The sequence below is a fragment of the Canis aureus genome, chromosome 1 (genome assembly GCF_053574225.1).
Source record: "Canis aureus isolate CA01 chromosome 1, VMU_Caureus_v.1.0, whole genome shotgun sequence".
NCBI lineage: Eukaryota > Metazoa > Chordata > Mammalia > Carnivora > Canidae > Canis > Canis aureus.
The window spans coordinates 8,171,503-8,183,770 of record NC_135611.1 but is presented as its reverse complement, the minus strand read 5'-3'; the positions used below and the strand labels follow the sequence as shown (position 1 = coordinate 8,183,770).

Sequence of the window (12,268 nt, the reverse complement as noted above, 5' to 3'; positions counted from 1 at the left end):
TCCTCCCTTCCTGAAAGGCTTATCTTGTTCACTGATTCCATATGTCCACCTGTCCATATCTCAAGGAAACTTGGAAGATATAGTTCTATAGGTAAGATACGAGGTTGGGAATACCACACAAAGTCAAGTTTAGGAAGCTGAGGTGAAAAAAAATTTAAATTATTTCCTAAAATCCCACTTCTCCTAAAGTGAGGAATGAATTAAGGGAGGACCAGCATTTTGACCACTTCATCCATGCAGTCATAACTCGGTGCTTTAGCTACTTTATTCATGGCTATGTATCCAATACTTAATAGTGCACCTGCCACATAGTGATCTTCTAACAAATATCTCTTGAAAAACAAGACTTCTCTTTTGTCTACTTCATGAAATTAGTGCTGCTTCAATATCATCCCAAACAGTGAATCATGCAATTTTTAAAGTGTTGGCAATTACTTTAACATCATTAGGTACTCTAGTCTATTTCCCTCAAAATGTTTTCTCATAATTATTTACTATTACTTCTATTAATTTTTTTCTGTACACTTTCACAAATATATAATGTAGTCTGTAGGAAAATATGAAATCTCTTATGAGTTTAATAAGTAGTTAACAGAATTTTAGGGGCACCTGTGTGGCTCAGCAGTTTAGCATCTGCCTTCGGCTCAAGACGTGATCCTGGAGTCCTGGGATGGAGTCCCATATCAGGCTTCCTTCATGGAGCCTGCTTTTCCCTCTGCCTGTGTCTCTGCCTGTCTCTCTTTGTGTCTCTCATGAATAAATAAATAACGTCTTTAAAAAATACACATTTCGAAGGATGGTATAATGAAAAGATGATAAGGTTTTAAGTGAGAAAAATTTGAGTTAGAATTTTTAAGTTTGCGTTTTACTAGGTTTGTGGCTTGGGGACTATTAGTTGCTTTTTTACAGCTTTGCTTATCCCAAGAAATGTTTTCAGAATTAAATAAGTAAAATCATGTTGGTGAAATCCTTGGCAGGGGGCCCGGCATGGTGGAAGCAGCCATTTGTACTCCTTTACATCTGCCTTTATCCATCTACTAGACCTCTATCTGAGACAGTGACTAAATTCATTGATACAACTTTGACAAATACTTGGTTTTTATCCAACCAAGTTGGGATGAACACATGCATTGCTATTCCGTTAATCACTCTTAAAAAATGCCTAGCGATCAAAGCTTTGCTGTGTCTATCGTTTTGTTGTCTCTATTGCTCTGCAAAGAAAATAGGATGAAAATAATGGCCTTCGCTGGAACCAGGCTAAGACAGTGTCGACATCTACATAACCTGCAATATTTTTGAAGACAGAGAACAAACAAGATACAGGTTACTGCTCAGGTCAGTGATCACACTCCTAGAGCTCATTCCATGGAGGGAGATTTTCTGTGATGGAAACAGTGCCTTGAGCATGATGCCCCTCCCCTCCTCCTGCACTAGGTAATGCTCTCTCTGAACCAGTGTTCTAGAGGTACAGAATTTGAACCACAGCAGAATCCTCAAAGAGCATCATGAATTTAAAGTTGCAGGTGCTGTCAACACAGTTTTCAAGTAAACAATGCCCATGTCCATCACTGTGCAGCTCAATCAAGAAGACTATTTAGAATCATCTTGGAACTCAGCCTTGTCAGGTGCCAGCTGAGGCCTCGCTACATTAGTGATTGTGAGTCTCCCAGATGCCATTTTGAATTACCAGGTACCATTCTATGTGTTTAAAAGTGAAGTGTGGTTCACATAGTTAAATGATCCATCTTGAATATTCCTCAGCCATTAGAAATGACAAATACCCACCATTTGCTTCAACGTGCATGGAACTGGAGGGTATTATGCTGAGTGAAGTAAGTCAATTGGAGAAGGACAATCATTATATGGTCTCATTCATTTGGGGAATATAAATATGGTGAAAGGGAATAAAGGGGAAAGAAGAGAAAATAAGTGAAAATATCAGTGAGGATAACAGAACATGAGAGACACCTAACTCTGTCTGGGAAATGAACAAGGGGTAGTGGAAGGGGAGGTGTGTGGGGGGTTGGGGGTGATTGGGTGATGGGCACTGAGGGGGGCACTTGATGGGATGAGCACTGGGTCTTACGCTATATGTTGGCAAATTGAACTCTGATAAAAAAAAAAAAATGATCCATCTTGTTAACTTGATTCTCTGAGATGAAGTGCAGGTCATAGCAGAATCTACTCAATCTACTCAATCTACCCTGGCTTCTAACTAGTTAGGTTTTTCATTCAGACCTAGTACCAAGTTCAATGGTTTATACATATATGTATTTTAAAAGACTTTCTTTATTTATTCATGAGAGACACAGAGAGAGGCAGAGACATAGGCAGAGGGAGAAGCAGACTCTTTGCAGGGAGCCCGATATGGGACTTGATTCCCAGACCCTGGATCAGGCCCTGAGCCAAAGGCAGATGCTCAACCTCTGAGCCACCCAGGCATCCCAGCAATTCTTTATATTAAAACATTTTCAACTAAGAAGTTCATTTCCAGTTAGGTCATGCCTTTAGTGTTTATTGCTTAAACTAACATGTGAATGAGAGATTTAAAAAATCCCTAATTTAAAATAGTAATCTGGAGGACCCCGTGTTTCTAAAATTTGTCCATAAATCCTACAGTTTATAGTTCCCTCTGATGGGTAATGTAAAGTAGAATATATATATATATATATATATATATATATATACACACAAATATTTTCTATAATTATATATATGTATATAAATATATTTTCTACTTTACATTATATACTACTTTTTACATTACCTCCTGGCAGGTAGGTAATAGTAAATAATATACAGAGTATATAATATATAACTCATATAGTATATATAATGTAAAGTAATAGTATATAATGTAAAGTAGAAAATATACTTTCTACATATAAAGTAGAAGATATTTTCTACATGATATATTATTTTTCTATTTTACATTGTATACTATTACTTTACATTATGTATATATTTTATACCATATATATACATATATATGTATTTCACACTGTGATATTGCCTGTCGTTTCTCTAATTTAAAATGGCTTGGTGTATGAGAGAAAGAAGAGTTAACCTTCCATTTATGCTCTTTCTCAGATTACAGAGTAGATACAGGGAGAACAACAGAGTAAGACTATCCATGAGAACAAGGCTGACTTATTTTTTGAAATCTTACAGAGACCTTGGATGTTCTGGGGAAACAGGGAGCCAGAAAAAGATGAGGTTTTGGAAAAAAAATCAATGGGTTGAATCAAGATGTAAACAAAAATAGTAAACCAGTCATTGCATTTTCACCTTTAAATGGAGTATGTTGGATCAGCTTCTCTGTGAAACATTTCTACAATCGTACCCTTCTCAGTTCGACGGCAGCAGTTCAGGCTGTAGTGAGAGGTATGTGGAAGGACCATAGGGAAGAAGATATACAACTTGAGGTTTAACCACCGGAAAGCCAATAAATAATTGTCAAAAGCTATAGCAGGTGATCTGTTTAATAAAGAGAGAATTGGGGATTGCTTTTATTTTTTTTTTAAGATTGTATTTATTTATTCATGAGACACACACACACAGAGGCAGAGACACAGGCAGAGGAAGAAGCAGGCTCCATGCAGGGAGCCCGACATGGGACTCGATCCCGGGTCTCCAGGGTCAGGCCCTGGGCTGAAGGCAGGGCTGAGCAACCCGGGCTGCCCTGGAGATTGTTTTTGATGAGAGTGTTTGTGTATTTCCGTAGCCTCAGGGTTCTGTGCCCCGGGAATCGAAGAACATTCTGACTTTACATAATGGCAGAGCAATCCGTTTAGAGGAGACAAAAATCCTTTTAGAATGAACCGCGTGCAAATAGGGCTGCCCCACAGATGTCACCGGGCCTCCTCCTCGGTGCTCCCGGCCGAGGCCCGGCACCTGCAGGCCTGCCTGTTCTCTCTCTGGGAGCCTGGTAAGACCCGAGCGGGCAGGCCCAGATATCCGGGCCTGGCCCTGGCCCCCCAGTCCCCTGGCCCCCCGCCCCGCCAGCCACTGTGAGGCCTGACAACTGTTACTTTTTACTTGCAACCGACTCTGAGCTTAAGGAAACTGCAGCAAGGGTAGTAATCTCTGCTCTAACAGTTGGTTTGGCATAAGGGATTATTCTTGGGGAACGTTTCTTCTCTTTCAACTGAAAAATTGCAACTGGCATCACTACTTTTGATTTCAGGATGCTCTCAGCTTCTGCCCCGAAACCCTGTCATGCAACAATACAGAAGCATTTAATCAAGATCGTGCACCGAACTTCGTAAGGGTGATTTCATAAGTATATCCAGTTTTTTTTTTTGTTTTTTTTTTTTTTTTAAGTGGAGCCATGAAATGAAATTCTGGTTGTTCAGGACCGGCTCTGTCAAGGGTGGCGGTCACTGCTGAGCTTCTGATCAGTCTTCAGTAATAACAGTGAAATTGCCTGGCTGTGACCCCCCTACCAGAGCTGTGTTTCCCTTGTTGTTGACGTTCTGTCTGTGGAAGGCAGACCTGGATCGTCTGAGGTGTGACATTAAATTAGGTGATAGTGCTGCCAGAGGAGCCAAAAGGTAGGATGTCAGCAAGTGCTGCGGGACGGCCTGGGAGGAGCATCAGAAATGAACCTTTTCATTTTCCAAGCATGGAGCTCCAATCAGACGACTGTTGTGAATGCCTATGAAAATCGTAATTTGTAATTCTGGGCACCTTGAGCTAAATCCTATAAAAGATTTCTCTTCATTTTTTTTCTCCCTCTTCTCAAATGTTGTGGTTACCAAGGGAGATATTGGGATAAGAAGGTAGGTGAGACCAAAGAGCAAGAAAATCTGCATGTTCAGGTTGTCTTTACTATAAATCCAAAGAGCCCTTGGAAAGAATCAGTTTGGCTAACTTATGATGATTTGGAGACATGTTACTAGCGAATTGAAGTTTTAAATTTTTCAGTAGAATATTTGGGGTCATGTGAACAGGAATTGACAACTACAGTAGCACAAATAAAATGCAGGCCTCTTACGACTTTCTATTTTGTTCTATTTGATGTCATAGCATCCTTGAGAGGCATGTTCCAGGACCCAGAGGTGTAAGACACAGAGGACTGTGCTGTCCTCTGCTTTCCTAAAAAAGCAATTTGTTCTACATTACTGATCTTTAGTGATTTTTAAATTTTTTACTACTTTTCTTAAGATAGAAATCTTATTTTTATCTGATAGGGTCATCAGTGCTTCGCCATATGCATTCTCTTCCTTGGAGGTTGTAGTTACTCTTGTCATTGCCCATTTGAGTGATTCCCAAATCCATGCCTGGGCTCACATCAGACCCCCCAGGCCTTCCTTCCATCCGAGCCCTTCCATGGACACGTCATATCCACCTGCTCTGTGGATTGTCCACCATTTTTATGTCTCTAGGCTTCATTCCCAATGGGCCCTTCAGTCTTCAGTGCTGTTTCATGGCTCCTGTGTTGTTAGAGATCCTGCCTATCTTGAGGCACATCAGCATAACAGAACCTATCACCAGGTTCAGGTGGTATTCAAAGTGTTTGTTAGTCGGTGTGGCATGGGTATCTGTCACTAGGCAGAGCTGACACGAGCCTGTATGCTGCTGGGCAGCATGGTTGGATGTCAGCTCTGAGTATCACACTCTTTGACATTTGTGTTTGCAAATCTGTCTCCCCTACGACACTTGTCATACTGAAGTTCTCTGATGTCTGGGCCTTGCTCGCACTTTAAATCCCAATCATGTTCAAAGTGATTGGGTAACTAAAATGTTCCTTGAATTTGAGTGAATAAATCATCTTTTTTTTTTTTTTCAGTGCTTTGTTTCCATTCATCTAGCCTTATTTCACATTTATTGCTTGGATGTCATATTCCTCTGGTGACTTATGTTGGCCCTTTCTGTATATCAAATTTGTCTCTCCCTCTGTTTCAGCAGCTTAATGTTACAAACTTCAAGCTGTTGTTCTAGATTAAAAGGATAATGTTGAATGATAATTATATCATCTGATCAAATTAGCTACAAAAATCTATCTTACAATCAAATTCTAGAAAAAAAATAACCTTTTATATCTATATTAAGTAGCAAAAGCCAAGGGTGGAGTTCTGTAATACTTTAAAAACATTTTCTCTCTTTAAAAAAATTTTATAGGGCAGCCCCGGTGGCGCAGCGGTTTAGCGCCGCCTGCAGCCCAGGGCGTGATCCTGGAGACCCTGGATCGAGTCCCAATTCAGGCTCTCTGTATGATGCCTGCTTCTTCCTCTGCCTGTGTTTCTGCCTCTCCCTCTCTCTGTGTCTATGAATAAATAAATGAAATCTTAAAAAAAAATTAAAAAAAAATTTATATCAACCCATTGACCAAGATTTTTAGGGTAGGCTGTATATCTAGCTGTATGTCTATATTATTATATTATTTTCTAGTTTGTGTTTATCAATACATTCCCAAAAACACTATTTTAAGTGTCCTATTGAAATCAAGACATGGCATGCCTATAATACTGTATTTTAAATCTTGAACCTACAAGCTTAGTTATCATAGAAATAGTAAAAACAGGACTCTGAGATAATGGGGCTCTGGAAGATCTTTCCTCCCTAGGGGACCAGGGTCTCTCCTTATTTGAATCTAGAGTGTATTGCTATGCATAGGCCCTTTAGATAGAAGACCCCTGGCTTCGGGTGTCAGTGTGGTGGACATTTGAGAATATCACTTGCCCAAGCAGGAAACCTTAACATAACACGTAAGGCTGAAAGGCTTGGTAACTGGGACGATAAACTCAAGGAGTCAATGAGCAGGGTTGAGTGCACACAGCAGGAAAAGCAGGAGTGTGAAGGAATGCAGCTCGTGTCGAGGAAGAAAATTTATTTATAACTAGATTGTGGGATCAAGCATCTCCATGGCGTTTCACTCTGGTCCAGACAGATGCCATGCCTCTCCATGACCTAACTTTTCTCTACTGGACAGTGATGATCCACCATCCATTTTGGCTATGATTGAACACATGCACAGCCTTTTTGAAATGACTTCTCCATTGGGATCATAAAGCACTTTCCATTCTTAGATGTGTTTTTACTCAGAGAGAGAAAAAGTATACCTGTAGAGCAAGTTCAACTGTGGGCCTCCCAAAGTCCTCCTCACCCATGGATTCTGACCCATTCTTGCCTTCCAGGGCACCAGGCCATTTTCCCTGTGCCTTTTTGCCAGAGTTATAGAATGCAGAAGCCAACCTTGTGTAGTAAATGCTAAATGTGTTGCACAGAGTTTTCAGTTAGGTCTGCTTTATTTGATTTTATTCTCGATACTAAAAAAGCACCTTAAACATGACCCTCGAAAAAGTGCCTTAACCTTTGGAAAACATGTCTAGAAGCAGAGGAAATTAAGGCATCCACAGGATCCCCTTGAGCAGTGACAGAAACCTGAACTGTGAAGACTCTGACAGCGCTTGCTGGTTACCATGGTGAGAGAAGGCCTTCTTGTTTATAGGCCATGAATGGGATGTTTATGCTCCTCAAGGTTTTAAATTAATTGTTTTGTGCACATCTCCTTCCTCCTACATAATGTCAATGTGTTGAACCAGTGCATAACCCTTACGTAAAGACTGGTGGGCAGGTTCCTTAGGACAAATGAGGATTCTCCTTCCACTTATCTAAATTCTGGGTGTATAGTAACTGTCCTATGTATCATTATTCTATCTCAAGTATATGTTTGCCAGCACCTCCAACCATTTCCAATATTTTCTTGTAAAATAATATGTATCCTGTGGCCTGACTTGCAATACAAAACCGTGGAATTAATGCTAGCCGACTGTGGAAGCCTTGCGTGTGATGAATAGGGCACTTAGAGTTGATGTACCTTGTACCTTCATTTCAAAGCTGTGCTTTTGTACCATAAAACACATTTACTATGCAAAACCAGTTTTTACATCCTGATTTTTCATTGCTCTTTGGGATAGCCTATGAACATTAAACAGTTCCTCACTTTCTTTTTTCTCAGGGCTGATAATTATTTCGCTCTCTCTCCCTAAAGTCAACGCTAACGTCTTTTGAGCAAGTGGTCCCTCTATGATATCACCTTTGTATGAGTACGTGAACATCATCTCAACCATATCACACACTAATTTCTTTTCCTTTTTTCTTATCATGTGTTAAAGAAAAATAATGAGAGGATATTAATAATAAAGGCAGTATTGAAATGAGCAGAACCAACTATGCTACAATTATATTGTTATCACACAATTGCATTTTTTTCTTATTTTACCATTAAGGCATGTATCATTATTTGTGGGAGCCAAAAAAAAACTTATAAGGAATATACAGGGATCTGTTTTAGTCTCTGGTTTCAAAGACTAGGAGTACTTACCACATGATGATCTGCTCAATTGGTGAGAAAAATACCTAAAATCCTTACCTTCTGGGAGTGCCTGGGCAATTTGTTAAGAGAAGTATAGTAAAGAGTTTTGGCTTCAGTAGAAGCTATTTGCTGGTGATTAAAGAACATTCAACTATGAAACCTTATCATAATTTATGGTCCTTAACAACTAATGATCTACTCTGTAACCAAGGATAAACTTCTCTTATAGGTGTAATACTTTATATTTCAGAGTCTTGTTAACTGTGCACCTGGTGAATTGTGTTGGGAAGCAAAGCCAAGAAAGAGAAAGTAAACTCTGTTAAGTGCTGAGCCACTAATTATTCCTGATAACTTTTCTTATTCTTCCCATAATTATATAAATGCTGGTTCCTAGTCGCCAAGGTTAAGAATTATGTTTCCTGTACTCTCTGGCAAAGAAGGGGAGCCATATTCTGGCCAGCTTGGACTTCTGACCAGCAGGACTGCAGATGAGGGAGTGAGCTTCCTTGGACCAGGGATGAAGCCAACCCTCTAAGGATGGCTGAACAACAAGCCCAAATAAGGTGCTCGTGTCCCTGGCATTGTGAAATGACCGTACCAGCTGTGGACTCCTTTCAACCAGAGTATTAGGTGAGGGAAGAAAAAGAGATTCGATCATGTTTAAACCATTGTTATTCCAATTCTCTATCAGCCATATCTAATCTTACAAAAAAGATTCAAGCAAAAATAAGTAGCAGAAACGTAATGAAATAGAGAATTAGACTGTAAAGGTTGACATTCAGTAAAAAAAAAATACATTTGGTGAAAGAAAAGCAAGATATGTTTTTCTTTCTTTTTTTTTTATTGAAGTATAGTTGGTGCCCAATGTTCCATTAGTTTCAAGTGTAAAACATAGTGATTCAGTAACTCTAGACATTATGCTGTGCTCACTGCAAGGGTAGTTTACCATGTGTCCCCATACAACACTATTACTATACCATTGACTATATTCCCTAAGCAAGGTGTCTTGTTCAACTGTGTTTCCGCAATGCCAGAGGTAGAAAGTAGGGGCTTGAATAATGTTTGCTAAAGCTTTTGTTAAGATAAACCTGTAGGTGAATTAAGAGGATCTTACCATTCCCACATAGTGGAAATATAGAGGGATTGAAAGGCCATCATGTTCCTATAGTTCCTGTCAGAATACTGCTCCTAGTATCTCAAGAAAAAAACAAAGCTTTGGGGGGTTGTTCTTAGTGCTATTTGCAAAACCTAACTCCCCAAATTAAACATTGTAATAATAGCAGCAGCAGCAACCCCAACAATAAATAATATGTGTTAACCCAACAAATCAGGAAGAGTAGAGAGTACATTTGTTTCCCTGGAGAAATTGAGTAAAAGCTTTCCTTGTGGAATAGAAAGTGCAGAATGATTGTTAATCTTGATAATCTACTCAAAGGAAACTAGTCTTCAGAGACTAATATTTCAAACTAAGGGAAAACAGGCTGCCAGAAACAAGGGCAAAGGAAATCCCTCCACATGATCGTCAATTTGGAACACAATTTATGAAAATATCTTAAGATGGGCATGCTTTTGAGTTACAGTGAATGAATTTTAATTGGAGATGGAGCAATTAATTATAATCAAAACTCAATGATGCATTATCTACTAAGATATCAAAGAAATAATTTAATTTAACAAATACTTATTGAGCACTCTGCTAAGATTTATGAACGAGACAAATAAGGCAACATATTGTCTCTGCTCTTAAGTGACTTACCCTCTGAAGAAAATGCCTTGTATTTGCAAATGCAGTTTCTGGAGGAGAGAGAAGTGGAACAAGACAAGAAAGCTAGTTATCACTGTTTCTATAGGAATTAGGACCTCCTCTAAAACGGAGAAATATGTAATCATGTTGGGTATTGTTTGGGTAAGTGTGAACTCTAGTAATCCTTAATGCTTTGCTAATAACTATAATGCATGTGTTATGACTTTTTCAGTTGCCTGAGATAAAAATTAACTCAAACTTTCCTTGGCAAAAAAAGAATATGAATATGATGACTGCTGAAAATAAAATAACTGCCTTGTTTTCATAGCTTGCAGTTTGCAAGCAAACCAAGATTCTTTTCTTTTCCTTCCTTCCTTCTTTCTTTTTTTCCTGAGTACAGAACTTCAGAGATGAATCTATTTTGCTTTGCTTCATGTGTGCAACCCTCACTGAAGGTAGGTAGAGTACTCCTGTCTTTTTCATCCCTGGGCAGGGTTGGTCCCAACCAGACTCAGCATGCTGGGCAGTATTTTTTCGGAATAAGAGAAGTGGATTTCCTAAATGAGCTAATTCTAGGTGGACACATACACACCTTCTTATGTTCCCCAAAGTGTGGTTGACTATTCAGGAAAAAAAAATTGGAAAACGAGTGAATTTTTTAGTAGGTAGAAGATGGAATGAACAGAAAACAAAGATAATCTTTTAATCTCTTCTTACATATCAAAGGTCATAATGCTGAAGAGAAAGGACAATATGAAAACTGAATACCTGATTAGATGGATGATTTTAAGGAATAGGATTTTAAAAAATTGTTTGTAGTAGTTGCGAGGCTTAGGGCAGTAATTCCTAAAGTGTGTTTTCCATGTGATATAATATGATAGAAGCATTCCATTGTCTGACATATATTGCAAACATTGTGCATTATATTCTTCTATTCAGACTTTCCAGTACATATTACTATACCAAAGACTGAAGTGTTTTAGAGTAAATAAGCCCATTTTACACGGTTTAAAAACACCATTTATTATATTCAGGGATTTTTTTTTATATTTAGGGATTTTAAAAAATGCATACTATAAACATTCCAAACACTGATTTAGGAACAAAGAGGTGCAATCCTTATCAAGAGAACCTGAAATGGAATTTGAACTGGAATGAGAAAAGGTTAAAACTTCTTTATAAAACCACAAAATACAGAGGATATAATTTAGAGCATTATCACGAAGGGGCAATGAGGAATTCAAGGGCCCACTTTATCTGGAAACCGTCAGATGTCAGATGTTTATACACTAACTAGTAGGATATGAGTAATGATTAACCACAGAGATGTAAATATAATTCCAGGCATCCTATTAAACATAGGATTTCTGCATGCTTATTGAAGGAAAGATGACTACCTTGAATCATGTTGGAGCAATTAAGTATTAGTCACTCTAAATTAAGCTCATTTCCTATATAGATTAGTAAAATCTCATGAACATTACCTGTGTCCAGATTTTAGTAAGGTGTGTGTTGTGGACTGAATTGTGCTTGCTCTCCCCTGCAAAGAGATAGGAAGTTCTAACCTGTGTACCTTAGCAGGTGACCTTCTTTGGAAGTAGAGCCTTTACAGAAGTAATCCAGTTAAAATGAGATCATTAGGGTGGACCCTAATCAAAAATATTTTTGATGTCCTTCTAGAAAGGGGGAAATTTGGATGCAGAGACAGACACGCACACAGGGAAGATGACGTGAAGACAGGCAAGGAGAAGATGGTCATGTGATCGTATCATTGCATTAAAAAGCCAAGGAAGGCCATGCATTCCCTGCAAACACCAGAAGCTAGAAGAAGCAAGGAATGAGTCTCCTCTAGAGTTGTCAGGAGCATAATCTTCCTGACACCTTCATTTTGGACTTTTACCCTCCAGAACTGGGAAGCAATATGTTTATATTGTTTTTGGCTACCCAGTTTTTCTTACTGTGTTACACTAGCCCTAGGAAACTAACATAGCTTATGGAAAGGTCATGACATCAGAGTCTTTGATCCCTTCATGTCATCTCTTCCGCTATATATGGATGACAACTAGCACTCCCAGAACATGGAGACTTGTTTCAGCTGTTGTTTGGCCAACACTCTCAGGAGTCACCAGTACCTAAGCAGCACCCACTCAGTACCTTTGGTTTCTGGGGCCACACTTTAACCAAGGCATGCCTCCTGCTTGCCT

The 12,268-nt window shown here is 39.0% G+C and overlaps 1 long non-coding RNA gene across 3 annotated transcripts in view; it reads right to left on the bottom strand.

The window, feature by feature from the left end:
• Positions 1 to 11,986, bottom strand: part of LOC144323583 (uncharacterized) — a 44,539-nt gene extending 32,553 nt beyond the window's left edge. For 2 of the 3 annotated variants that reach the window (XR_013389000.1, XR_013389015.1), the window contains exon 1: positions 3,289 to 3,495. This is a non-coding gene — a long non-coding RNA (uncharacterized LOC144323583). Of the gene's footprint in view, positions 1 to 3,288; positions 3,496 to 10,076 lie in introns of those variants that run through there. The other variant, XR_013389007.1, reaches the window with a different exon arrangement.
• Between the last annotated feature and the right edge of the window lie 282 nt (positions 11,987 to 12,268).